This window comes from Miniopterus natalensis, chromosome 4 (assembly GCF_054644295.1).
Source record: "Miniopterus natalensis isolate mMinNat1 chromosome 4, mMinNat1.hap1, whole genome shotgun sequence".
In the NCBI taxonomy this organism is placed as follows: Eukaryota; Metazoa; Chordata; class Mammalia; order Chiroptera; family Miniopteridae; genus Miniopterus; species Miniopterus natalensis.
In genome coordinates, this window is record NC_142084.1 from 20121076 (window position 1) to 20149030 (window position 27955).

Here is a 27955-nt window from a genome sequence, read left to right on the forward strand (position 1 = left end):
CCACCTGTTCTGTAATCTTTGTTGAGTGCCTGCTGGATATGTGTGAACCCAGGGAAAGATCCAGTGGCCCTGCCCTTGTGGTACTCAGTCTTATGAGGGAGATGGGTGGACAGGAAATGAGAAACATGAGAAAAGCTATAATATAGCAAGCCTGGAAGGTCAGCTAAACCATGCAAGGAGGAGACCACTCGGAGACTTACATGATAAGTGGCATTAGCCCGAGCATGACTCTCCAAGGAACTGAAAGAGGCTCAGGGGGCTGGAGTGCAAGGAGCAAGGTGGGGGTAGGGGTGGGGGAGGGAAGGCTGGAGGGGCAAGAGGAGCAGCTATGCCCCATATCCAGTAGTTTAGACATCTCATTTAATTCTCTTAGCAACCCCTAAAGATACCACTATCTTCCCCATTGTACAGATCAGGAATCGCACCTCCCTCTAATAACAAGATGACGTGGTTGTCAAGTGACAAAGACAAGATTTGAACCCAGATCTGTTCAACTCTGATGCTTAAGAACGTAAAGGGTGCACGAGAAACTCCACCCAAGTTTAGCTGGCTCTGTCCTCAAATGGACCAAGTCACAGAACGTGCTACAGCTCCAGGGGCAGTCACCTGAGCGACAGGAAGATGGGAGATAGGTAGGATCGCCCCAAAATTCCCAGGAAAGCTGTAGGACTTGCTGGGTTGTGAAACTAGGGCATTTGTGGCTGAAGGTAGATGAGCCTGGCTTCATCCCCAGCATGTGGACTGAGGGGTGGATGGAAGAGCAAAGGTTATGCAGAGGGATACCTACTCCTTCAAAGGTCCCTAAATACAGAACAGTTGCTGTGTCTGTCTAAGTTAGTCAAAGGGTGAACTTGTCAACTTGTATTGCAAAGGTCTAATTTCCATAGTATATGAAAGTGGCCAACAATTAAAGAAAATCAAACAAAGGCTATCACCAAAAGTTTCTCGAAAAGGTGATGTAAATTGCTTTTAAACATAACAAAAAGAGAATCCCACTCATAAAAAGGAAAATGCAAACTGAAACTACCACAAAATACCGTTTTTTAAAAAAAACCTTTGAGCTTAGGAAAAATAAAAAAGTTTAGTTGGCATAGTGTTGGTGAGCATGGGGGAAACAGACAGGCTCATACATTGCTGGCGGGGTGTAAACTGATCTAGCCTCGGTGGATGGCACTAGATCGTCTCTTCCACAATGAAAAGTGCACGGATCTTGCACCCTGCAATTTGATATAAGATATTCTTGCACATGTGAGAAGAGAGAAATCTACATGGCGGAACTGGATGTAATTGCACAAGGCTGCTAACAAAATAAATGTCCATCAAGAGAGACCTTAAAATTTATGCTATACCCACACAGTGGGACATTCTGCAGCCATTAAAAATGGAATAAGGAAGCTACATATATACTGACGTGAACTAATCTTCTAGATCTCCTATAAAGTAAAACAACAAAAAAGCAATGTGCAGAGGAATATACATCACGTGCTGCTGAAGTGGATTCTGTGCGGGGCGCACCCAGACGCCCCAGCTGCCAGGAGTGCTGCTGGAGGGACCCCAAGTCCCTCTCCAGGGGTTGCCCAGGGCTGAAAAGAGCTGCCTCTCCACAGATGATGCCCATATACAATGACTGACCAAAGGCCTGCTCCCCTTACCCCAAACTGGGGCAACTCTGAAGGGCCATCCAGGCTCCAGAGCTCACTGCGGGCTAGCTGAGGCCTCTGATTGCACTGCAGTCAGAATTCCTCCCTCTGGTCAGTCCTGCTTCCTGCTCGCCCCACGGCATGTCGGACCCGAGTGCACTCCCCAGGAACCCTCCTGCCCTGCAAATCGCCACCTCAGAGTCTGTTTCCATAGAACCAACCTGCTACTGCTACTACCATTTGTGCGGGGGGGCGGGGGGGACAGGGGAGGGGACCAAAAAGATTACCGATTTAACACACTTGCTTGACCATGAAAAATGAACCTCTAGAAGGACACGTGAGAATCTGAAAAGCTGGTTGATCTGGGAGGATAACAGGGTGCTGTGGGGCTGCAGGAAAAGGGAGACCCCCCCCATGGTTTTCCCTTTCAGTGTTTTGGAAATTTGTCTCGTGAGCGTACGTTACCTACTGACAAAACAAACGAATAAAGGGATGATGCTTTTAAAAAACAGAGGCAGAGAGCGTTTAAGGACACCAGCAGGTCTCCTCCAGCACCGGGTAACTCCAGCCTTCAGCACGGGGTCTCGGCCGGGCTGGCATCCTAGGTCGCGGCGCCGAAACCAGGGAGTCCAAGGTTGCCCTCTGGCCTGCTCACGCTGCAGCGAGGGTGTGACTTCTTTTCCACTGCTAAACCCGTAGAGACATCTGGGTCCAAGCCTGGCGGGAAGGAGAAATGATTCTTACAGGGCTTCCCTGCTCGTGTGTCCCATGGGGTCGTTCCCGAAGCGCAGACATTACTAAGAAAGCTTGGACCCAGTTCTCACACTACAGAGGGCTGGGGAGGGCAGGGTCACACGTCCTCCGCTCAGGACCAGTTTGATGATAATGGGCTGACCTTCCCACCAGGCTCATTTCTGGGAAGACATCCGAAAGCCTGGCCTCGCCCTGCCTTGGCGCTGCTGACCACCCAGCTCTTCAACACAACTGGGAGGGGGGTGGGGGTGCTTTTCCATATGCTTCCTCCAACAGAACTTCTGCCTCCACAACTAGCCAAGCCCTTCCTCATCCCATTTATGAATATAGAGCTGAAACAATCCAAGCCAGATCAGAGGTAAATTTCTCAGAGCTGCTAAGTCAGCAAGAATGCCACTTGGCAAAAAGGGAGATTGGGAGTGGAGGCATTTCCCAGCCCTTGAAGATCCCAGGGGATCAGTAAACATACAATGCCAGTAATTCTGGGCCTAACCACACTGCAAAATGCCTTTATGGGGCTTGACGCTTCTCCATATCCTAGATATTTCCACATCCCCAGACCCTCTACCCCCTGCCCTGCCCCACCCCATTCCTTGGCCAGCACTAGCTCAACACCCAGCATTTCCTCCGTCTCCATTCTGTTGGCAGCAGTGTGCATTACTGGGAGGCACGATCTGGGCAGTGGAAGGAGGGTTAACAGTGGAAAGTCGTCCAGTCAACCCTTCAGAGGCTTCCCCAGCAGGTCTTCAGATCTTTGAAATGGCCACAGCCTTCCAGTGACCTGAGTCCCTTCTACCCTCCCCCGTTTAGTCATAGAATGACTTCTAAGAAGCTGAATCGGTAACTGATGATGAATAATCATCATCATAACAATCTAGACATGTTGTACCTGCCTGATAGTAAATCAGTGAATAGTGATCAGTGATAGTAATCAGTGACTCCTGATAGTAAAACGTTGTAAAACTATAAAGGACTGTACCAGTGTAAAGTATTGTTTTGACTCCCTAGATTGGATTATGACCTGCTGTTCAGTTTTATAAATGAACATGGTCATTTGAGGAACTTGGGTTATATTTGCAATTGGTCCCAGCTCCTGTCTCTCAAGAATTGTCAGCTGCAAGTGAATCTTAGCAGCCTTGCCTCTTGTTTTTGTTACCCCAAAGGAGTGTGGTTGGTGCACATCCTACAAGAACATCCTCAGGCAGCCAAAACATCGCATGGATTAGCTGATTCTCTTCAGTTCCTCAAGTAAAGGCACATGTGCATATGTGCATGTCTGTACACACATCCGTGTATATATTAAATGTGCAAGTTGTACGCTTCATGTGCATTTTATTGTATATCAATTCTACCTCAATAAAGCTGTAAATAATAAATAACTTTTGCAAGAACTATGAAAAAAAGGGTGAGGTTAGATGTCCAATTCCAGAACACCTGGCCAGGCGCTGACGGCCCAGCCTCCCTGTCCTGTGCTACCTCCACTGACTCGGCCGGGGCTGGTCTTAGCGGTCGGCAGCTGGAGTCGGCCTTGACACCCGAGAACCCGACACCTGAGATGAGACCACGGGTCTGAGCAGCAGCGGTCACAGTCCCACACTCTGGTGGGGAGTCTCTCTTCCTGCCATTTAACCTGCCTGGTGACGGACGAATGGTAAGAAATAAATACAAGGGGAGGCTCGCGGGGCGTCTCAGGCGCTGATGACAGCCGCACAAAACCGGTTGTGGTTACGGGGAGTTCAACGTGGTCGGCTCCTCGCGGGCTCACTTCAGGCCCCCAGCCCACCCCGCCTCCTTTCATGAGCTTTAACGTCCCTCGGAAATGCTCTCCCTTTATATTCCCTCCGTCCCCTCCCTGGAACATCTCCAGGGGGCTCTGTGACTGGGCTGCATACAAGTTTCTGAGCTTGCGACTTCCTTTTGGTCATGAATCAGCTCTTACACACTTGCTTTCCCTGCTCACTGTTCTTTAGTTCTAACAGCCCCGAATCCCGGGAGCATTTGAGAACTGTTCCAATTTTGGTTTGGAAATCAATTTGGAAGCTAGTGGTCAGCTTTGCTCAGACTTCCAATCCTCCTGAGAAGGTCAGTTCCTACAAGTTGACCAAACCAGGGATGAGGGGGTCTGGCCTGGTGAACATCCCCATTTTAAAAGCCTCACCATTTTCTCTTGACACGCTAGATCCCCTGTCTCAGTGTTTATCTCTTAACTGTCTCTAAAATTAAAATGTTAATTCTGGAGAGAGAGAAAAAAACCCTAATGCTTTCTGTTGTGTGATCTGGTAGATAATTTAAAAGAATAGTTCGTTTCAGGATAGGTCAAATTCTATTATGAAAGCAGAAGAAGAAATATGAAATCTGTTTTTTTTTCTTAAAAGACTGATATTAGTCTCAGTTTTTTGGAAGCATCTTTCTTCTAAGTAAAGCCTGCATCCCCCATAGTCTGTTGATCTTCTGCAGGGAAGGAGAGAAAGTGTCAGATCTCATCAAAGCTGATGAGGAAGGGCTCCCACCAGATGGGAGCAGGGACCCCCTGCCAGCTCACAGGTCTGTCCCCACACACACATCGGACAATACACACTCAGGGATAAAGGAAACAGACCATTGGTTGGGTCTCCTTGGGAAGGCAAAAGAGGATCCCTTCGCACGTAGCACATTGACTTAGGTGGTCTGCACCCCAAACCAGAGGGGGAAATGGAACTGACGGTACATAAGCCTCAAGGCTGACACCACGCCGGAGAGACTCAGCCAAGGGTGCCGCGGTTGGCGAGCAGGCCTTTCTAGAGAGGGAAGGCGAGGCCACAGTGTCCACCACCTCCTCAGTGACCACCAGCCTCCCACCTTCAGGGCTGGGTTTGCCGGGTGGCCTGCAGCCTGAGCTCACCTTTGAGTTGCAAGCTTGAGCCCAAGGCACTGCTTCCCTTACTCCAGCTCCTTTGTCCTTTATCCTGCCCCCACCACACAGCTGGTTAGGGGTCAGCCCATGGGAACCCACCATACGTGCCCCTGACTGATTCCCAAGCCAATCTACTTTCCATAGCCAGGGGCTCCTACCTCTCAGCCAAGGGTGGGGCTCAGGGATGGGGGGAAGAGTGACTTATTTAGAACAGCTCCCTAAAGCTCCCTCTCTGAGATATCATCAACACTTCCAGAGGCTTGACAAAGCCTCCTCCATCTGGGGAGAGAGGCTATTAATCTATTCATTAATGCCAGACGTGTCTCTTTTGAACCTGATATGTCTAATTGTGGAAGAGAGCAAAGCCTGACAATTACAGACGGGGACAGGCAAAGGGCATCTGCTCCCTTCATCAGGACTTCTGCCAGGAGGCTCACAAAGGCCCAGTGCTCCCTCTGCCCCCGCCGAGTGGGGTCCCTGGTGGGCAAGGTGATGATAAGACGCCAACATTTCCAGAGCCCTTGCTGTGTGGCGCACACTGGGCGAAGCACTGTGCACACGCGGCCTGTCTGAATTCTTACAACAACACTAAGAAGAGCTGAGTATTATTACCCTCATCCTACCAGGGAGGGAACAGGCTCAAAGTGACTGTGATTTGCCTGGAGGGTTACAGCCGGTAAACAGCAGAGCGGGACTCCTCTGGGACCCCCAGCGCCCAAGTCCATGCGCCTTTCCCATGTTCTGTGTCCAGCCCTGGAAAAGACTGCAGTGGGGCGCCCGGGGCCCGGCTCTGGTAGCCTCGGGGCAGCAACTCTCTTCGTGAACTTGCACGAGAGTTCACAGGTCGGGCTGTTGGCCCACGTGTTCCGCAGACAGTGCCCCAGATCTGCACTGGGTGAGATGGGGTGCTGCAGGCTATCTGGTCAATAAGAACTCGGAAAAGCTGGCCTGGTTGATATTGTCAAAGCTAACACTCGAATCCAGGCCCACGGCCCTGAAATCCAGTGTGGCCTGGAAAACTCGTCTACAAGGCTTCTACCCTGGTTTACTAACAAACTCCCAGAGTGCTGATCTCTGAATTGCAGGGACATCACTCTGTTTGTGGAGGGAAGGTTTCCAAAGTAGCCATGGCCATGAGTAAGAAGTTCCTCACTACTGGGCTTGAACGTGCCCCAGTGGAGCCCAGAGACACCTCATTCTGAAGAGCAGGTAGTGCTGTGGGTCTCCAAGCTCAAGCACACGCTGCCTCCCTGGCGTAGGTTGGACAAGGACCTGCATCGCCGTCCTTCATCCCTGGGTCCCGGGGGCCACAGCCAGAGCCTGGCCTAGGGCAGTGCCCTCGCCCAGATTCTGTGTATGCCCTTGAGAACTCCAGCCTTTTCTGCTAGCAGCCAGAGCGCCTGAGAGTCGATGCCCCTAGAAGCAGACCTCAACCAATGACACAGGTGGTGGGACGGTGACATCTCCAGCTCCCTCACCACTCAGGCAGGGTAGCCGAGGCCTCCTTTGCAATCTCACTGAGTGTCCAATGGAGTGACATCCAGCTCCCCCTGGGGGAACCTCTGGATTCTGCCCCTTACTCGGTGTCCTTCCTGCCCGTCTCCCATCACTATTCCGCACCAGTGCTTCCTAGGGTCACATCCCAATAAACTACTTGGCTCAAACCCTTGTCTCGGGGTCTGCTTCCGGGAGAGCCCAACCCAGCTCTTGTCTGGAAGTGTCCTCTCCCCACTCCAGCCCCAAAGAATCTCTTTTATCCTTTGCTTCTTAGGATGCACAACAGAGGTTGAATGCTCAGGCTCTGGACAAGATAGGCCTGGACTTGGATCTCAGGAAGGCTCCTCAAGGTCGTGTGATCCCCTGACGGGCTCTTTGACGGCTGACCTCTCACGGCCTCGGTTTTCTCCAAGGTGGAATGATGACACTGGGTGCTGACACCATAGATGGTGTGATTATACGTACATGACGAATTTAGCCCTATGCCTAGCACACACTGAGCACTCACCAAAGAGTAGCTGCCATGATTATTATTATTATTATTATTATTATTATTATTATTATTATTATTATTATTTTACAGTAGAACAACCCAAGCCCTGGCTTTCCTCTAACACCGAGCAGTGACTTCCTGGAGTATTTCACCTCTGACTCTCTCCTCACACAGATGATGCTCACAACAGACCTGTTGTATTAATCGCTTTTTTAAATTTTTTCATTACCTGTTCCTGGATGAAGGCGAGGAAGGTGAATTACCCTGCGCTCAGGCTCAGAAAACGGAGCCCTAAGCACTTCCTGCCTCATTGATCTTCAGCCCGTTTGCTGCTCGGAGTGAGCTTATGGGCTGGTGGAGGCAGCTGGGAGCTATCTCCTGGGTTATGATTTCACTCTCCATATGTTAGGGTGCCTCAAGGACAACATCTGTGTTTATCTGTGGCCGAGCCTCTCTATGCCAGGCCCCTAGTAGGTGCTCAATAAACATCTGCCAATTGGCTGAAATGATCTGGCAAGAGCGTGTCACAGGGCATCAGGTGGCTGCTAGATGGATTCACATCACTGGCAGGGGGATGGAGCCGGAGCCTGACCAGGCTGGTTTTTTTGAGAGAAGACCTTACAGAAATTAGAAGGTAACAGATTGTCACTACTTTGGTAACTTCGCTCTCCTAGGTATATTTTACAATGTCAGTTTATATTTAACTTTTCTGGGTGTCTAAACAGCTCATATTCAGTTTTCAGACCATAGACTCTCTGACTCTCTCTTCACACAGGTGATGCTCACAACAGACCTGTTGCGTTTAATTGTTTGGAGCTTCTCAGTCTATAAACTTCTGAGTTTTGATGATTTGGCCATTATGATAAAATTCCTGACTCCTTTGCGCCAACATTAATTAGCTGAGCTTTTAAACGCCTGATTAGCAATAACCTCAACCACCACTGTGACTGCTTGGGAGGTGTTAAGACATCTTGGAGTGTGGGTGGGCCGTTCTTAGGGCTGAGTTGCTTCACCTTTGGATCCTTCCACTGGCCATTGTAACTGCAGAGGAGCCAGGACTGTGTCTTCACACCCCAGAGATTTAAAAATGGATTCCGTGCTCAGGAAAAAGCTGTCACAAAGCCCATGCACTTAAGCCTACGGGCGAGACGAGGGCCGGCCCCAGGCCTTGTCAGAATCTGTAGGTTCAGGGTGGCCCGTTCCAGACCCTGGCTGCAGATCAGCACCAGCTCGCTGGCTGCTTAGATCAGAGTCCGAGCAGGGACACAGCGGGGATGCAGCGGATTCCTGGGTGCCTGCAGTGTGCAGCCGGGGGGGGGGGGGGGTTGCAACCCACTGCCGTAAGGAGGCAGGCATGTGTACCAGGTGTACCATCCAGAAGTGACCATGAGGAAAAAGAAGGACGGTGGACACAGAGAGAATGTTAAAAGTTCCTTTGTCTTGGGCCGTGAGGCGTGGGAGAGCCGCCCCTTCCCTGTGCTCCGCGGCACGCGGGCCACACCCCAGCAGAGTATTCGCCAGAGTGAATTGTGCCCACTTTCTTTTTATTAACCTTTATTCCTTGGGGAAGGAACCGGGTCTGATTCATCTTTATGCCTCTGATGCCGGCATTGTGTTGGGACAAAGGAGGAGGCAGTGAAATGTTTGTGGAGTGAGTCATGAATGAACAGGACTTTCCACTCACGGACGCTCCTGAGGACATACTGTTTCCAAAAAGACATTGAAAGTGCTTTGCCAACTGGACAGAACTTCCTAATGGCAGGGGTTTTATGGCCCTAAGTCACTCATTCAAAGAGGTTCACTCGGCGCTCCTGTGAGCTGGACGCCACGCACAGCGCTTTTACAACCAACAGGTGGGGACGCACGCACAGGACACGGACACGTAGAGACAAGGGCGCCAGGGCTCACAGATGGGAAAGCCTGGGGCGTGTTTCAGAGCCCACGAGACTGGCCAAAGCTCAGGGTGCAAGTGACAGGCCACTTGCTGAAATCCAGAAGAGGAAATGCTGTTCCACGTACCGATTTTAAGGAGCCAGACAAGGCGCAACACACGTTAGAGAGATTCCCTTCCCAAATCATTATACTTTTTCAGAATCTGCTCACAGGGCTGATATTATATTTTCTGGGGAATCCACTTATGACAAACCTTATTCCTGAAATTCTGGATGAGAAGGCATAGTTATAGCTACACCTTCCATCCAAACTCCTTTTTTCCTTCACTGTGGCCACCGCCCTCTCCACCTTTGCTCCTCCAAAATCAGCAAGGGGGGCAGGGAAACCACTTTCCTTTCCCTAATAAGCAGCACCTACAATCCCCAGATCCTCACAACTCTCAGCAGGGCTCCTGAAGTCAACTCTCTTCCTGAACCTCCCCAGGGCCCCCGTGTCCCCGAGTAAGGGCCCCGGTTTTCGGTCACGGCTGTAGGTTGGTCCCTGCTCCCAGCAGTTCTCTAGAGCTGCAGAAAAACATCTGAGGAGCAGGGGGCCCTAGGCCAGGAGTGACTGGAGTTGGATTTCAATCCTCACTTCCAACCTGCTGAGTCCTTCCTGAACATGAGCTCTTGATGTGAAAGACATCTGAAGACAGGCGACCACTGGGGTATTTTACTGAAAAACCACACCACTATTTCCTGGTCTAAAATGCACAGGTTACTGAAAATAGCCCTGAATAAGTGGAGAAGTTTCCTTCTCAGTGGTTCAGTGCACTTAAATACAGAGTCTTGCCAGGGCCCGGGATAGGGGCTGTTCCCCCTGTTGTGGGTGGGACACTGAGATGGAGGAGTTATGAGAACTGGCTGAGGTCTCAATGAAATCATGGCAGAGAGGGTCCAAGATCTCTATGTCCTGAATGTCTCAAGGAAGGACCTTGTGTCAGCTACAGTTGGCCTCTGTGCCCAGTTCATAGCACATGATGAACATTAGGCACCCATGGAGTCCACAGAGCTGGAGCCTCACCAACCAGTGCTGGCGCCCACGGTGGGCTTAAGGCACTGAGTCTTCAAGGGGTATGCGTCTTCGAGCTGGAGAGAAAAGTACCCAAATGACCCACTACAGAGAAGCATCCTTAGGGTCAAGTTGTGGGAACTTGAAGGAGAGTGAGAGCTCACATCCCATCCTATTGGGAGCCTAATGGAAGGAAGCTCAGACGTCTTAGAGGCAGAACTTGAAGATGGATCAGATGTTTAAAAAAATAACAATAAGAGTGTTTAAGAAAATTTGATTAAAAAAAAAGTCATAATCCCAATTCTGATTGCAGGAGAGTATCCCCTGCAGACTGGTCCATGCTCATCACTGGCACTCAGACGAGTCCGGAGAGCTGGGGGAACAGGCGCCAGGAGCATCAGGCAGGGCACCCGCATCAGCAGCAAGGCTGAGGTGTCAGAATGATGAGTCTGCCGCAGCATCTGCCCCTTGGGGGCAGGATTGGGTCCCAGCCCAAGCCTGCCACGGACACCCCTCTAAGCAGCACAGAGCAGGTTCGCTAAAGTCACACATCCGTACTCCCGCAGAGAACGCAAAGATGCAGCGGCACCGTGAGGGTTCCCGCAGACGAAGGGCCGCTTGGGAACCCCAGGGATCGGCGCTCCTGGTGGAGAGCCTCGGCGCTGGGCAGTGCCCCATTTTCAGTGGGCGGGCCTCACACAGCCTGACGGCTGTCGGAGGCTGTGGGAGGTTCCTTGGGAGAGGCAACGCCTATCGTGGGATTCTTCTGTGAAGCCACGGAGACCAAGTGCTCCCAGGAATTTCTGGGTCAGCATCTTATAGTAGCAGGTGGAGGCGAGAGACAGCCAAGTGCAGGTTGATTCTATAAAAAGTAGCCAAGTTTTTAACCACCCACAAGAGTAGCCCAAGGAAACACAACTTATATAACTACATTGGTCTTTGCATAGTCTATTCCAGTCCTCACCGACTGGCACACACAACAATCATACTGTATACTTTTCTATAAATTTGCTCTTTTGAATTTGTCACTAAATTACAAATTAGGGGTGGGGAGATGTGGGAGAGGGCTTTCCATGCAGATGATACAATGTGAATCTAGATCAGTGGTTCTCAACAGGAGGCAATTTTGTCTTCCAGGGGAACTTGAGACAATGCCTGGAGACATTTTTAATTGTCATGACTGGGGAGGTGATGCTACTGGGTAGAGGCCAGGGATGCTGCTACATATCCTACAGGAGAGGCCCAACAACAAAGAATTTTCTGACTCAAAATGTCATAGTGCCAAGGTTGAAAACTCCTGCTCTCTAGGTGCAGAGACCAGACAGTGCATAATTATTTGAGTAATTGTAAGTAGCTCAGTTTGACTTGAATGTAGGACAGATGCAGGGAAACCAGTGGAGGAAAAGAAGAAGTTGAATTAGGGAAAAAAATCCAAAGAGCCCAGATTGCATTCAGTGGGCAAGGCGGAGTCATGGAAAAGTTTCCAGCAACGGAGATAGAGGACCCCACGGCTGACTCTTGAGGTCTTTGGCTCGAGTGACTAGTCAACACCATTCACTAAGACATGGCACACAGGAGAAGCTTTAGGGGGAAACGCGTGCGGGTGTGGACATAGTGAGCGTTCCTGGGAACAGAGCACCAGGCGACATTGCTGCACAGGCAGGGGGCGTGAGCCGAGGCCCAGGAGAGAGCTCTTGCCTGGGAACCAGCTGGCACTGTGGGTGCTGTTGGGGAACTGGACGTGCAGAGAAGGACAGAGAGGACACCCAGACGAGGACCCTTCAAGGACAGAGTAAAAGAGTGGTCACAGGGGCTGGCGAAAACAGTGCCACAGAGGCCAAGGGTTCAGTGAGGCCTCAGGACAGGGTGCGAAGACGGTAAAGAGGAGAGCCAGGGGAGTGCCACTCGTGCCCCTCACAGAGAGAGCTGGGACCTGAACTTGGGTCTCCTGGCCCAGTGCCAGGCTCTTCCCATTGGCCACGTCACTCTGCCTCGGGACTATGCGGGTCCATGAATGGCCCTCTTGTGGGACAGCGGTGGGCTGGCCGGAGCTGCACGGTCGCAGACACAGAATGACAATGAACAGTTCCCAGAACAGAAAGAGTCTGGTGTCACAGGAAGCTTTCTTCCTCCTTCCAACACGAGCTGCAGGCCCTCTGGGGACTGCAGTGACCGCTTCTGCAGCTCAGTCTTTACGTAAACAAATAAACACGACTTACCTCCTCCAGCGAGGTCCTCCGTGGTGCGTCCTCAGGGCCAAGCTGAGCTGGCGGCCAGGGGGCTGCTAGAAACCTGTCTTCATGAGCTGCAGGTGGCAAATGAACATTGGAAGGGATGCTCAGCTTCTCCAGTGATTAGAGAAATGCAACTTGAAGCAAGCACAAGGCATTGTCTTCCCCCTCAGCAGACTGACAAAAATGAAAAGCTTCATAATACCCTGCAGTAGCAGGGATGTGTCGAGTGGACACGCACACACTCTAAGTGGAAGGTAAATAGAAGATATGATCTTTTGAGGGGTCAGCACCTATCAGAACTATAAACGCACTTACCCTTCGCTCTAGCAAGTCCACTTGCAGGCACCTGTCCTAGAGAATGTTCATTGCAACCTGTAAAGTTAAAAATGTAGAGGTAAATTAAATGTTCATCAGGGGAGAGCACGACTTACGGGTCCTGGGGTATGTCCGCAATGCCCTGCACAGCTGTTGAAAGGGAGAGAAGGGTCGGGGCTCATTGTGAAGCGGGAAGCGCAAGGTGAAGTCATGAGGCGATGTGCACAGGACTCGACACTGCGCCGCAGAAATAGTGCTGGGAAGACGCACAGGAATCGTTTTAGCTGAGAGGACCATGGGGAAAGGGAAGGAAAGGGGGGTGACACTTGCGACTTCATGTACTCATGTGCTGTTTGCATTTTTGCAACCAGGCTGCATCACACGTGGGATTTAATGCCTGAAGGTGGCCTTTCAGCTTGCCGTGGGCAGAAACATCCCCGCCTGCTCCCCTTCCCCAAGGCTGCGGGCTCCGAACTGTAACCGCAGCACAGAGACCCCCGGGACGTTTAGGGCTGCTCCCGGGACACAGCTCACTCCCATTTTGTCCCTGATGTATTAAGGGCAAGTCAACCTTCGGCAGCTTGGCGCTGCTTGCAGCCACCTAGGCACCAGAGGCCCTGCTTTCCTCCCCCCACCCGCGTGCCCATGTGAGGAGGGGAGCAGGCGGCGGGAGCTGCGTTTCTGCAAACGGGACTCCCAGGCTGCCTCCTCCTACAGGCAGCCGCCCAGGGGTGGGGGGTGGGCCCGCGGCACACCCACACCCACAGAACCCGTTTCTGCGAGGGCGGACCATCGGCCCCATTCCCGGGCCCAGGCTGGCATGGGACTGGCAGAGCGAGGGGCACCCTGGGCTCCGAACCCTGAAGCTCTGGCTCACTGCTCCAGGCTCCAGCCGACATGGCTCCAGACTCACAGCAGAGGAACAAGCAGCAACTCTCAAGCGCTGACTCTGCACCAGGCTCTCCTCTGAGTCTCTGCCACGAGTGTGGTCTGAGGACCAGCGGCATCAGCATTACGTGGGAGCTTGTGAGGAATGTGGGCTCTCGGGCCCATCGCCGGACCCAGGTGCTGCATGTGACATTAACATTGAGAAGCACTGTCCCCAGTACTTGGATCTATTAACTCAGCTGATGCCTCACCCACTGAGTCTGTGAAGCTTAGGTAACTTGTCTTATTTAGGTCACTTGGCCAGTAATGCCTGTGGGTGGAATTCCGCCAGTGGAGCCGGCGCTACTAGCGGCCAGAGCACAGTGCTGACTGCAGAGCGTGGGCGCGAGCCTTTAGCTTCATGTCTGGTCCGATGGCAGAGGGCTTCGGACACTAGTGGGTCAACTTCACCAAGAGTGGCCTGATAAAAACCGTGTCTTTCAAAATGACGGAACTGAAGAACCGAGTAGCGACTGCTGGGGGCTAGGATGGAGCTGGGTGGGGGTGGAGGGTGGGGTCGCTGTTCCGTACCCCACTGCACCACTGTCCATATCCTGGCTGTGATATTATACTATGGTTTTGCAAGATGTTATCACTGGGGAAAACTGGGTTAAGCTCCAAGAGGATCTCTCTGTACTATTTCTTACAACGGCATGTGACTCTCAAAAACCTTTTCACTTAAAAAAAAAAAAAATCCTTCTTGCCCGGCCAGTGTGGCTCAGTTGGTTGAGCATCATTCCAGGCACCGGGAGGTTGCTGGTTCCATTCCCGGTCCAGGCACATGCCCGGGTTGCAGGTTCGATCCCCAGCAGGATGCGTGTAGGAGCCAGCGGATGGATGTTTCTCCCTCATCGATGTTTCTCTCTCTCTCTCCCCCTCCCCTCCTCTCTCTGAAATCAATAAAAACATATTTTAAAAAATTAAACTTAAAAAAGTCCTCCATAACTAAAAATTTCCAAGTTTAAGACCCTGCTGGATTAGTCAAAGTTAAATTTCATGCATCTGGACCAGAAGCGTGTTCCGATTAAAAAATACACAATTAAAGGTCTGAGGAGCGAGCGAGGGGAGGTGACGAGCACCAAGCGGCGCAGCTATATACCAAAACCATTTGTGCTTCAGCACGTAGTTCTCCTTAGCTCCAGAATCCCAGCTTACAACACACACGCACACCTCCCGCAAACACCTGTGAGCCATTTGGAAGGAAATACCTAAGAAAGCAGTATTGATAGAAAAGAACAGAACATGAGGGCTCCAGCGTGGGGAAACCATTCCTGGCTTGCAGCAGGATGGGAAGAGTATCCTCTTTGCTGGAGTTGACTTCGAAGAGCAAAGAGCCAGACCAGAATCCTGCTCGTCACAGAAGGTCTTAGGAAGACAATTATCTGGTGTGACAGCCTGCAAAACCGCACAGCCAGTGGTGAGCCCCAAAGCTGGTGAGTGAGTGTGTGTGTGTGTGTGTGTTGCATACCTTATATTTCTGGTTGAAGCCAGAGGTTGGTTCAAGTCACCTGAATTAGGTGTTTTTGTAAAAGACTGGGAGGTTCTGCAGTGAAGACAGTGCTTCGCTAGAGGCTGGTTCATCCGGCTAGTGCATTCCGTCACCGGCTGTTGCCCACAGCAGCCTGCTTGTGGCATAAACCAGGACACTCCTCCTTAGGGCGTCCACACCAGATACACAGTCAGCAGCTCTTCATGCAGAACACAGTAGGGCCTGTTGGGGTACAGGGAACCCTAAAATGAGGATTGAGAGCGCCCACATGGGGACGCCCCACTCCCAGTCATTGCACGCCGGTCTGTGATGGATGTTTCCCACAGTGACCTCTGCCAGAAGCCAGCACTCGAATTGTCTCAGACATCCCAATACAGAAACCTGCATAGGAGACCCCAGGAAGCCACCCCATAGCGCCTGTGCTTTGTGGCAACTGAAAAGACAGGCCTTTGTGTGAGTGATCATTCCCCAGGCACCCAGGGAGAGGCCCTGCTCTGCCAGGCTGGGGACTGAGGTCTTTGTGGAATGGCAGCCAGGAAGCCAGTATCAGCCTCTCTTCCTCTTTTATGTTTTTCTTTATATATTTTTATTGATCTCAGAGAGAAGAAGGGGGAGAGAGAGAGAGAGAGCTAGAAACATCAGTGATGAGAGTCACTGTTCGCTGCCTCCTGCACGCCCCCTGCTGGGGATCGAGCCTGAAACCCAGGCACGTGCCCTGACGGGGGAATCAAACCGTGACCTCCTGGTTCACAGGTTGATGCCCAACCAGCCGGGCTCAGCCTCTCTTCTTTGCACCCCTCCTCTTTCTATTTATGTGTCTCCTTCTCCTTCAGATCTCATTGGAAGATGCTGTCTAACGGAAGATTTTATTAATTCCATCCCCACTACAAGAAACACCCAGAAGACTGACCAATATGTGCCTGATGAGATCCACCACAGCCACTATCTAGTCTGCACAGAGGCCTTGAGCTCCACTCCAGTGGCCTGACACCACCCCTCCGTGAACACACGCCAGCAGCAGTGTCTGTCGCGAGTCACTTGTCCTGACCCAGAGCACTCTGCCCCCAGCTGGTTCCGAATCCTTCCAGCACAGGACCTCCTGCCTTGTCCCACTGCTTATTCTCTTGTGACAATGCACTTGAATGTAAGTGCAGAGGGCAGGGACTTCAGTCAGCCTTGTTCGTCACTCTTCTCGGAACACGGCCCCTGGCACATAGTAGCTACTCAATCAACAGTTCTTGCAAGACTGACGGTCTAACCTGAATCTCAGAACTGAGGCTCGGTCCTGCTTCTCTTGATTATAGCTTTGCTCTTTGATCATAACTTGTGTGGCCCACTGGCCATTCTGGAGGAATTCCTCTCTTTCTCCAGAGCCTGAAGGCCTCGTCTCTTCTCGGCCTGTGCCCTCCCTGTGTTCACCCCAGTTCATGGAGCGGAAACAGACATGCAGCCCAGGGCTAAGCCCATACGTGTTGGAGCCAGTCTGAAAGTCTGAAAGGCGACAGCACATGTAGCCTTATTGCCAAGGGTGTTTGAGACATTTAAGGCTGAAACTTTCTGGAAAGGGCACCAAGGAGAGAAAGACCAAAACTCAGAGCTACACACCCAGAGCCCACAGGGCCCGAGGCTAGGTGAAATAATATCCCAACCTATTCTCTGCACACACAAAGGACAAGGGAGCTGACTGGTGGTTTTCTTTATCCCAGAGCTCATGCCCTGATTATGGCTGTCATGTGCCATGAAAATACAAAAGAGTTTGCATTTCACAAACATTTGACTGTCCCGAGTCTTGCATTTCCCACCGAGAGCCCTGCTCCGTCAGCATTCTGAAAAATGTCTTTGATCAAGCCGGGGTCTCAGCTGGGTCTCTACAGGGGAAGAGTAAACCAAAAGGGAAGTTCATGCGTTTTCACCAGCCCTGGTCACCTGCTCATACAATGTAGTTCCGCTAAGGCCTTTGCAGTACTCCCTCTCTGAAAAGGGCATCCACCGCCAAAATGAGTCCACGTGCCCACTGAGGAGGGGTATGTTGGACCCCCTGGGAGGGTGGAGTGTGGACATGTGTTTGAGGGACGGGACAGTTGCTGACCCTACATGGAGGATGGCACGGAGCTCCTGTGACTGCTGTAACAAAGTGCCACGCACTGGGTGGCTTAAAACAACAGAAATTCAGTATCTCACTGTTCTGGAAGCTAGAAGTCCGAAATCAAGGTGTCAGCAGGACTCTATTCCCTCTGAAATCTGTAGGGAAATCCTTCCTGCCTCTTGCTAGCAGCTGGTGGTTTGCTGGTAACAGTGATCTTGGGTGTTCTTTGGCTTGTAGCCGTCTAACTCCAGTCTCTGTCTTTGTCTTTGTCGCCACATAGCTTTCCCCCTGCTTGTCCCTGTCTCCTTTCTCTTCTAGGGGCCCACCTACTCCAGTTTGACCTCATCTTAATGTAAACAACTGCATCTGCAGTGACCCCATTTCCAGATGAGGTCACGTCCACGTCCTGAGGTACAGGATTTCAATGTATCCGTTTTGGAGGGGACACGATACAACCCCATAACTGAGAGGGGGTGGCCTCAGAACAAGAAGATGGTGGCCTGGGGGTTCCATGATTGGCAAGGCCCAGTGTCCTGGGAGCATGGCAGGAAGATAGCAGACCTCTGAGAGGAACAGCTATGGGGGGTGGGGGGGCAGGCCCCAGGACCCAGCGCTCTCAGCCTTAGCAACAATCTGATGCCCAAGCTGGGCACAGGCACAGAATTAGCATTGCTGCCCGACCTGGAGCCCAACTAATACAGTGGTTGCAAATTTATAGTAAATTTGCAAATTTATAGGCTGTAAGCATATTCCTTCACCTACAGACATGCTCATTTCCATTCACTACATGGACCAGCCCTCAGGATACAGAAGACCTGTGTCAACGTGGCAAACGAGGCAAAAAGTGACAGAAAGAGGCCAAACGCGGATGTCGGCAGGGGATAATGATGGCCTGGAGAAAACGGTGCTGGTCCAGATCCCCTCCCCTCCAAATCCTTGCAAAAAGAATAATATTAATAAAATAAAACTCCAAACCCGCTCCCAGAGCGATAATAGAGCCCCGTGCCAGACTTCACAGCCGTGGGAAGGATGTACGAGGCTGAGCGATCTGTGGACAGCGTTTCTCTGCTGAAATTCTTGAAAGCTTGCAGAGCTCAGGCCAAAATGCTCTGGAAACCAAGTCCTGTGGAAAATGCAAACTTTATGAATCGCACATGTAGCCACAAAGCCAGCTCTGCAGCATTGAGCGAAAATATTTGCACAGAAATCTGTCCCCACACTGAAGACCACCAGGGCTGAGGAGCATACCAGGGTCCCGGGGAGGAAAGGGACTCACTCGGCCTCACAGGGTTTTCTTGGCAAACTCCTGAAAGCACAAGTGGGATGTGGGCTGGAATTACACACGATCGACAAAGGGCCCGCTTCCCTTTGCTGAGGGGACGTGCACCCACGAGGCGAAATGGATCTTTTTCCAGCTACTTACCCTCTTTGTTCCTCCCTTTTCCCATCTGTGAGATGGGGATCATAATAGAACCTGTCTCGAGGGGTAGCTGTGATATGAGTTAATATATGTGAAGCTCTAAGCAAGTGCCTGACCCATCAGAACAGCCAACATGAGTCCTCACCTGCAGCAAGCGCTCCAGCAAAGCTGAAGTTTCTGAATCTCTCCCCTAAGCTGCACCCCTTCCAGCACTCCTCCTAAATTTTCATATTCTACTTTATAGATCTCAGATTTCCTTCCCACTTTGCCTCCCAACAACCTATTCTCGACCTGGAGAGCTTCCCACTCACTGTCATAGGATCTAAGGACAGGAAAGGCCCTCCTGGTCCCTCAGCTTCCGCCCCTGCCCCAAGGCAGAGCTCTGTTCACACTGACTCCGACAGATGGTTGTCGTTTCCAGACAGGAAATATTTATCGAGCATCCACTCTGGGCCAAGCCCTGTGCTCCGTCGGCGCCGCGAGAACACACGCGGGAGCGGGGCAGGCTGAGCTCCGCGGGCCATGTGAGAGCGCTGGAGACTCAGGCAGGGCTGGGCACTGCAGTCTGCAGGCAGAATTTCTTCTTTGGGAAATCTCAGTTTTTTCTCTTACGGCCTTCAGTAGATTGCACAAGGCCCACCCACATTATCAAAGGTAACCTCTTTTACTTGAAGTCAACCGCTTATAGATGCTAACTGCATCCAGATTAGTGTCCGGTTAAATAAGTGGCTGCTGCAGCTTAGCCAAGTTGACATAAAATTAACCACCACACACAGGTTCACTTGTCCTTGCTGTCCCCACTTCATGTCCAGCGTTTCTTCTTGAGCCCCAGCTCTGCGACCTATAGCACCTTCAATTCCACCCTGAGATGCAGAGAAAATAGCTTTTCATTGACTTCTTTTTTTAATTTATTTAATATATCTTTATTGATTTCAGAGAGAGGAAGGGAGAGAGAGAGAAACATCAATGATAAGAGACAGTCATTGATCGGCTGCCTCCTGCACGTCCCTCACTGGGGATTGAGCCCGCAACCCGGGCATGTGCCCTGACCGGTAATTGAATCTCCATCTCCTGGATCCTAGGTCGATGCTCAACCGCTGAGCCACGCCGGCCGGGCTGCACTGACTTCTTCGCCAGCTTCCACAATTGCACTTGCTCTTTCTCCCAAAAGAAATCTTTCATTCCACCTATGGAGGAACTTTGTACCTTGTCTTCCATCCAATGTATTAATTTCTGTTCTTGGGTGCCATCCTCAGAGCTCAGGGAGGTGCCACACCCCAACACTCGCTGCAGAGTTATCTGGGAGGATGTCGGGAAGACTGTTCCTGTAAAGGCGCCTCGCTGGTAGAAACCACTATGACAGAGCTGGAGAGGATGCCAGGAGAAGATGCTGGCCTCTAGGCGCCTCTGACTGCAGCATGCCTGCGGAGCCAGGGGCCCAAGGAGCCAACCTTTGCGGGGCTGAGTTCTGGAGAAAGCGCAATCTTTAGGAGCCTGGCGAGTGAGACACACGGGAACCTGGAGGAAGACATCTCTTCCTCCTCCATGTCCCTTCAGCGTTCTCTAGGGATCAGACTGAACATTATGCCCGCTGGCAAAGGAAAAGCATTTGCAAAGCCCGTGCCCACCTCCACTCTGACAGAGCTGGCAAAGAAGGGTGAATTTGGAGCTGAGAAGCAATGCATTTAATAACCGGCACAGTCCACCCCTGTGGCCACCCAGTTTCCGTATGCACACCTTCAGGCACATTTGAACTTCTGCATAACAACAAAACGGCTATATTTCACCTAATAAGATACAGCTATCCTCCAAGTGAGGAATTCCTCACACTGTCCCAAACGAAGAGACACACAGTCCCTGCAGTCATTGTATCTGCTCTGTAGCTCTATCAATTACCCCTCGAGTCCATCACCCACCCGGTGAATAATCTGCTACCTAAAGACTAAATGTAAAGTTAACTTCTAACAACTGTATCGAAGGTAAAATGGAAAGGAGAATTAATTAGCATATAAAAATAAACACATATGTCAAATAAATGAGAGAAATCTGCACAGCTAGCACAGTCCGCTGTTCTGTTCCTGGTCTCGAGGTCCCAGTGGAAATCTCTGGCTTCCTTCCTCCACGAGCTGTTCCTCGAGGCCCAGCTCAGTCAGGACTCGGCTGCCTGGGGGTCTTCAGCTGCTAAAGTGACTGAAACCTTAATTCCTGAAGAGTCGGAGTTCTCAGTCGCCTGCCTGTGTTTTGGTTGCTGTAGTTTTCGACATGCCTATACGACTGGGCATGGAAGTACTAAGGGGTGCACCATAGAGTCCCCTGCACTCCAGAAATCATCTTCCTTTCCTCTATTGTGTAGCTGCAACCCAATTACCCCTTGGTAATCAGGATCACGCACTCCAGGTAGTAGAATAACTTCTTTTTGTTGGTTTAGTGGCACCCAGGTGGCACCCAGCTGGTGTACTCAGTGGTTAAGCTTCGGCCTAGGAACCAAGAGGTCACGGTTTGATTCCTGGTCAGGGCGCAGGCCCAAGTTGCGGGCTTGATCCCCAGGGGGGCATGTAGGAGGCAGCCAGTTGATGATGTTTCTCTCTCATTGATGGTCTATCTCTCTATCCCTCTCCCTTCCTCTCTCTAAAAAAAAATCAATAGAAACATGTTTAAAAAAAAAAAAGGAAGCTCCAAGTGGCAAGTCTCATCTTTCAATTTAATGGAATCACAGTTGTAGCCTCTGTTTGAAGGATTTCCCACTTGGGAACTAAAACCTACAAACCAACAGAGCTCAAGGATACCTGGACAGGAGGCGGATATTCCGTGCACGCATTATTGGGCATAATAGGAAGAGATGCAACTCCCATTAATAGCCCTTGATTCCCAGACCCATGTATGCCGGCTGTGGGGAGACAGCACCATAGTATGGTCTTTCGTTCAAAGTAGATACTACGTCCTGTAAGACAGAAGCCTATCCTTTCAGGATGTCATCTCACAAAAGGTGCTGCAACTGAGTCTTGCTCCAGTGTCCCTCCAATGTCCTCTATTGACAAGGCTTAGCATCATGCCAGATGAGAAAGGAACAATATTTAGAAAACCCACCTCCATTATCACAGAGCAGACCAAACAGGGTGGTTTTGGAGCTGAATGGCAATAAATTGATAAGTGGCATTGGGGGACTGCTAGGAGATGGGTCAAAGAGGAAGGCAGGGAACAGACACCACATGACAGTACATTATTCTGTGTGTATAAACTGAGCGGATATAGCTCTTCATCAGGAGATAGAGCTAGAGTAATCAGGAAAGACTGCCTGTGGGAGGCAGAATGTGAGCTTCCCCCAGCTCCATAAGGTAATGAGTTCAACCCAAGGGTAGGGGCTGGCTGAGTGGTCACAGTTCTGTTTAACTTTAAGCAAAACACCTTAACAAAGCAACTCCTGTGGGTCTGACACTGAACTGAGCACCTTCTCTCACTTCCCCAGAACCTGGTCAGGGCCAGGCTAACAGTAGATGCTTAATAACCATCAGTTTCTTTGAATGGAAAAGTTTTCCAGCTATAATCCATCAGTATTTGGCTGACACTTAGCCCCGGCTTCATCCTTTGTCCTGGAGTCTTCCTTCTCCAAGGCCGCAGCCTCCCATGACCCCAGCTTTTCCTGAGAACTCACTGTGTGTCTGGAGGCTCCTTCCACTCCATGTGAAGGAAGCATCATCCTCAATCACTCTCACGGCAGCTCTGATCTCCTGGATACTGGCAAAGTCCCTCCATCCTCATGACTAAGTGAGCTTGGCGTACTGGTGATGGAGAGGAGAGGGGAGGAGAGAAGTGGTTCTTCACATATCTTGGTGCTGGTTCAAAATTTTGGTTTCTCTGACCTTTATCTTTTGTGAGCCAGGCTTTTAGAAAGAGAAATAGAGAAGCACACAGCCCTCTGGGATCTCTGGGACTTTGGGTTCAGGAAAAGAGTGGTCATATCTGGTCACTACACCCTCAATCTTGCAAAATCTCCAAGCGAAGGCCTTGATTTCATAAACATTGCAGTTCAGGGCTCACTAAGTGAAACACTTCTTGGACAAAGAACATTCCAAGAGATCCACAGCTTTCTCCAAGGTTCCTGAGACGCTGGATAAACTGCTCATAAATGTTCTCTTCTTTTCTGCCTCTTGCTTCTCTATTTGGTTCACCTCTCACCTCCTCCAAATAAGTCAAATCAAACTTGAGTCCCTGTCTAGATGTCCAGCAGTCTTCTCAGCCCAACTTCCAGAGGAGGTGCCGGGGCACCGCCCCTAGGAGCTCACCACCCCATCCAGGAGGGCAGAGTCCCGCCCCCGGAAGAGTAGAGTAACTGGGGCAGCAGCTGATGAAGGCCTGTGGCCCTGCTTCTCATACTCTAATGAGCATGGAAATCACCTTGGGATCTTCTTAAAATGCAGATCCTGAATAGGAAGGTTTAGGGAAGGCCCAGAGGCCCTGTATTTCTAACAACTCCAAGTGATGCCAAACCATGGACCACACTGAGTAGCAAGGGTCTACAGTGTGTGGCTCGGATAACCAAGTAGGCACAGGGACTCACACGTTCAGAGGACAAAGGCCTAGAAAGGTCTCGGAAGCTGGACAAACTTCGCAGAGTTGCTGGTGCTGGAGCTGGGACTTAGTAACCAGGAAGGTTGGGAGGATGGTACAGGGGTGCACCCAACAGTCTGCAAAGGAGTAGCACCCTCGCTTCCTCCTGCGACCACCACTGCTCTCTCAAGCCCTGCCTTCCCACCCATCCTCACCCTCCTCCTGCTCAGCACTTCCAGGAGTTGCATTAAGTACATGCTGTGTGTCAGGGTCAAGTTCCTCTTCCCACTCTGCTTCCTTCTGACCCTGGAAGGCAGGAGAAGGATACTTCAGGAGGAGTGCCTGCCTACTCTCTCCTCAAGCAATTATGGGCCAACTGGAACAACGGGACTACAGGAAATATGAGTAATCACAAGAACAGGACAAAGGAGCATGAGCTCTGACAGTGACTGGCAGGGCAGTGGGTGGAGGTAGGAAAGGCCCCATGAATTCACTCTGTGTTCGAATGAATTCTGGGAGCCCTGACTTTCAGCTTCTTTGTCAAGAGTCTGGCATTTAGCTGCATGGGCGTTGTGCTTAGTTGAGTGGGCAAGGCTTGTCCACTCCTAGGACACTGGCGGGTACACACAAACGGTTCTCTTCTTCCTGCCCACACAACCATCCTACCGCCAAAACACCCCCTACTCAGGGTGCACAGCCAAGCAAACCCAACATGTGCGTCCTTGGTGCCTGCATCCCCCCACTCGTTCAACAGTCCCTCTCAGCCCAGCCCTGTCTGGCTTTAGAGTCTTAGCCCCATGCTGTTGTGTTTGCTGCGGACTCCTGGCCCTTACTGGCTCCTCTAACCCTTCAAGTCTCAGAGTAAATCACCTCCGCAGAGAAGTCTTCCCTGACCACTGTGTCAGCCCTCCATCATTATCAGGGGCCTGCCTGCCACTTGTGACCACTGCCTGATCTGCGGTTCACCTCTTTATGCTCCTTCTCCTGCCAGGCTCCAGCCACCGTCAAGTCAGGCACCAGCACTGTACCTACTGGACATTCAACAAACACTCAGTGAAGGAAAGAATGAAGCCCTATGGACTCATGTCCTTCTCAAGAGGGGTCCCCAGCCAATTGAAACCAGGTTGACCATTTACAGCAATGTTTTTCTGTGCGTGTTTTTTTTTTTTCCTTCCCAATTTGTGTTTTTCCACAGAACTCTTTCTCTGTCCTAAAACAATCTAATCCCAGAAACCTGAAGGCCCTCCACCTAGTGGCTCCATGGATGCTGTGGTTGCCACACACCCCAGGGTGAGGGCTAGTCACAGGCCAGAGTTTGGCCCCCATCACCTATACTCCCTTTTCCCAAAAATTTTTAGTTGAGGACCTCACTGCCCAGTTGTTTGGCACTAAGCAGAACTCAAAGCTGGCCACAGGGAGTCCGCAGGACTCTCTCCAAAGGGAGCTGGGAGGTCAGGGCTGCAGGCTTCAAGCCCTTGCTCCTGGGAGGGACCTGAAGATGACAGAGAAGGGCCGTGAGGCTGCTGGCTTGTGCCAGCTCCGGGCAGCCATGGGGAAGGCCTCCGGCCCCCAGGCAGTGGCCCCTGGAAGACCAGACCCTGCCTTTGCCTTTTTCTGCCTCCCCGAGCTCTTCCTGCAGTCCTCACCCACAGGCTCCAGCAGAAAGGCTCTTCCCAAGAACTGTTTACATTCTTTCCATTTTTGCCTGTATTTAGACTTACTAAAAAACACATCTTAAACATTTACAAGCAATCATAGGCCCTCATGGATTCCAAATAAACTTTCCTATAAACCAGTAAACTTCAGAGTCTCCATCCCCCCAAGAATCATAAACCCTCAAAGCTGGAAGGCCCTGAAAGACTCCAATGTCCCTGTATTATGGCTGGAGAAACCGAGGCCCCGGGAGGGCAGGGGCCTGCCCAGCTCATGAGGCGCTTAGTGGCGTATCTGGGGCTGGAGCCCAGGACTCCTGTCTCCACAGCCCTGCACTCCCATTTCACGTGTGAAAAATCTGAGCCCACCAGCACGCTGCCCCCAGGCATGTGGTTCTAGCTTTTAAGAGAACAAACTGATTTGAGGTTTCAAATGTTAATGTGCTTAGGGTTTGGAGAAGGAATTCTTAGTCATCAGCCATCCCCCAGCACCAGGCAGGCTGGTTGCCTGATGTGAGGGCCCTGGGACTCAGAGTGTCTCTGTGTTTTCTGCGTAACAACAAGGCACAGGCCCCGAAAACTCCCGGAGTGCAGCATGGTTTTACACTTTTATGTAGAACCAAGGACCTGTCCTCTCCAGCCAGTGCAAGGGCGGAGGTCTTCATGTCAAACTCTCCACTCCTGGGGCTTGGGGACCATCTGCCCTTTATAAACACCTCAATGGATCCAGGAATGGAGATCCCTGCTGAGATGCCTCATCTCGGGTCGGTAACCATCTCTTAGAGCCCTCAGAATCCTCCACAAGACCCACCTGAAGCCAGAGAGGAAGGGTCTAGCAGGAGGTCGGAAGACACCATGCAGGCCCTAAGACCTCAGGGCCACCACCCACCCTCTTCACCACCATAAGTCCTGACAGGAAATTGGGCAAAGCTCTTTCTAAACCTCTACAGTGGGACTTCCTAGCAGGGCCCGCAGGGCCAAGGCCTATGCCTTGGAAGGAGTCAGGTTTCAACAAAACCTGGGAGGAGGGGGCGTCCTACCACAGGGCCTGTTCTGCAGAATACATTGGACCCTGTGCTGGCCTGGGATGGGATGGAGGGCCAAGGTTGGCTTGGGAGCCTCTAGAAGCTAGAAGGCAACCCCTTGCCAGCCATGGGCTCAATGCAGAGCCTTCCTGGTCCCTACCCCCTGCTCCTGTACCCCAAAGCCCTGAAGGTCTCCTCTGCACATGCCCTAGGCTCTATTCTCCATAAGCTGGGAGGCTGGGGAGGCTGACGGTTGGTGGAACTCTGAGGACTGACACCTTGGCACCTAATGGTCTACCCAAATCACAGAGATTTTAGACAAGAAATTTTTAGAGCAAAGCCATTGATAGCATTCCCAAACTCTGGTTGTTCCTGGCTCGGTGGGTGACTGTGCTGTGTTTGAGGTAAGAGAGGATGCTGCTGCTAATCTCAAGGAGTCAACAGACCAAAAGGAAAAGTCTAATAAAAATAAGTCTAAATGTATACACTGCTCTGGATCAGATCATGAAACAGGGAGGTGGTAGAGCCAGGTGGGTACTGAAAATACCTGGGGGGGGGGACAACACTTTGTAAAGTATATGGTTGTCTAATCACTATGCTGTACACCTGAAACTAATACAAAATAATATTGAATATAAACTGTAATGAAAAAAATGCATTAGATAACTCCTTAACTAGCAAATACTACAATTATCCCAAATAATTTTAGCAAATCTAAAATTATCCCAAAATAAAACATTTATGTAAAAAGAGTAACCACTGATTGCGATGACGGCGTGTCAGTCACGGGCCTCAGTATTTTCCCAAGCATTATCTCATTTTAATCCTCCCCAAAACTTCACGGAGGCTGAAATGAAAATCTCCATTTTACAGCCAAGGAAACTGAGGCCGGATCTGCAGGCAGCCTGAGCCTAGGCAGGCAGCAGGTGGCGGCTCAGAGGTCACCGGCACTGGCGGAGCAGGGACCGGGCAGCCACCTGCACAGCCCCACATCTAGAAGGACAGTGGGATTAACTCGCTAAGTGGAAATCCGAATCCAAGTAAGCATGAGTGATTTGCCATAAGGCCCCTGAAACACTTGCCGAGTCTTCTGAACTCCGTCCAGAGCCCGTCAGAGGGGGCTCCCCCCCCCCCCCGTGCAATGTCAGCAGCGAGAGCCGCCACCCCTCCCTGCAGCATGCAGATCCTTCCAGGGGGAAATTAAATTCCTTCCTACTCCCTCCTCAAGGGCCTTGGAACGCAGTCCTCGAAGCTTACCAAGGGAAAATTCTTTCTTCCTTCTTTATATAAGATTTTTTTTTCTTCTTCAAGACTCAAAACACTTCCCAGGACTTTCTTTCACACAAACAGAAAAGTTTCAGCTATTCCAAAGTGTCTGGTTAAGCCCGAGGCCCTCCATCTCGCTGCCTGACTGTGCCCACTGGGGTACTCAGTAGCCCCTGCCCTCCGCGCCCCTCCCTTAACCTGAATTTGACTGCCAGGAATCACTGTTCAAGTCCTGAGATGAAGGGGGAGAAGTTCAAGCTCTCTCTCCAACCAGCCTGTTGGCCAACGTGGTCAGAGAATAGGTCACAGTCCAGAGTTTTCTCTTTGAGTATCTGTGCTCTACCTGGTGCTGGAACTATGGATTCTTAGCAGCTACTGGTCAAAGAGTTGCTGCTGAAGAACAAACAAACCCATGGTGGAGAGAGGGGGATTCCTCCTGGGGCTCAGTGGATCCTGCCCTGTCCTCAATGTCAATTATGAGCAAGGGAGACCAGGCTGGCCTGTCTTTCCTAAAGACACTTCTCTAAGACAAGTTATGATCACAGACAGACCTGATGGAACTCAGGAGACTTGGGGCAACTGTGTCATAGCAACTCAGGATGAATTAGAACTCAGCATAGGTGTCAGGCTTTGCTCTTAGCGGCTGAATCAACCTCATTAGGAAACGTTCCCCATCATCAAGGTTGTAACCACTTCCTAGTGGTGACTCCATCCTCTGAGCAAGGCCACAGCTGAGATGCTGATGGTCGCTTGGGGGTATTTCAGGCTCAGTGA

At 51.1% G+C, this 27955-nt stretch overlaps 1 long non-coding RNA gene across 1 annotated transcript in view; it reads right to left on the bottom strand.

The window, feature by feature from the left end:
* Nucleotides 1-27955, bottom strand: part of LOC107525377 (uncharacterized) — a 256707-nt gene that overhangs the window by 54728 nt on the left and 174024 nt on the right. The window contains exons 5-7 of the long non-coding RNA XR_015714360.1: nucleotides 15164-15406; nucleotides 12769-12825; nucleotides 12439-12524 (exon numbers count right to left, since the gene is read on the bottom strand). This is a non-coding gene — a long non-coding RNA (uncharacterized LOC107525377). The remainder of the gene's footprint in view (nucleotides 1-12438; nucleotides 12525-12768; nucleotides 12826-15163; nucleotides 15407-27955) is intronic.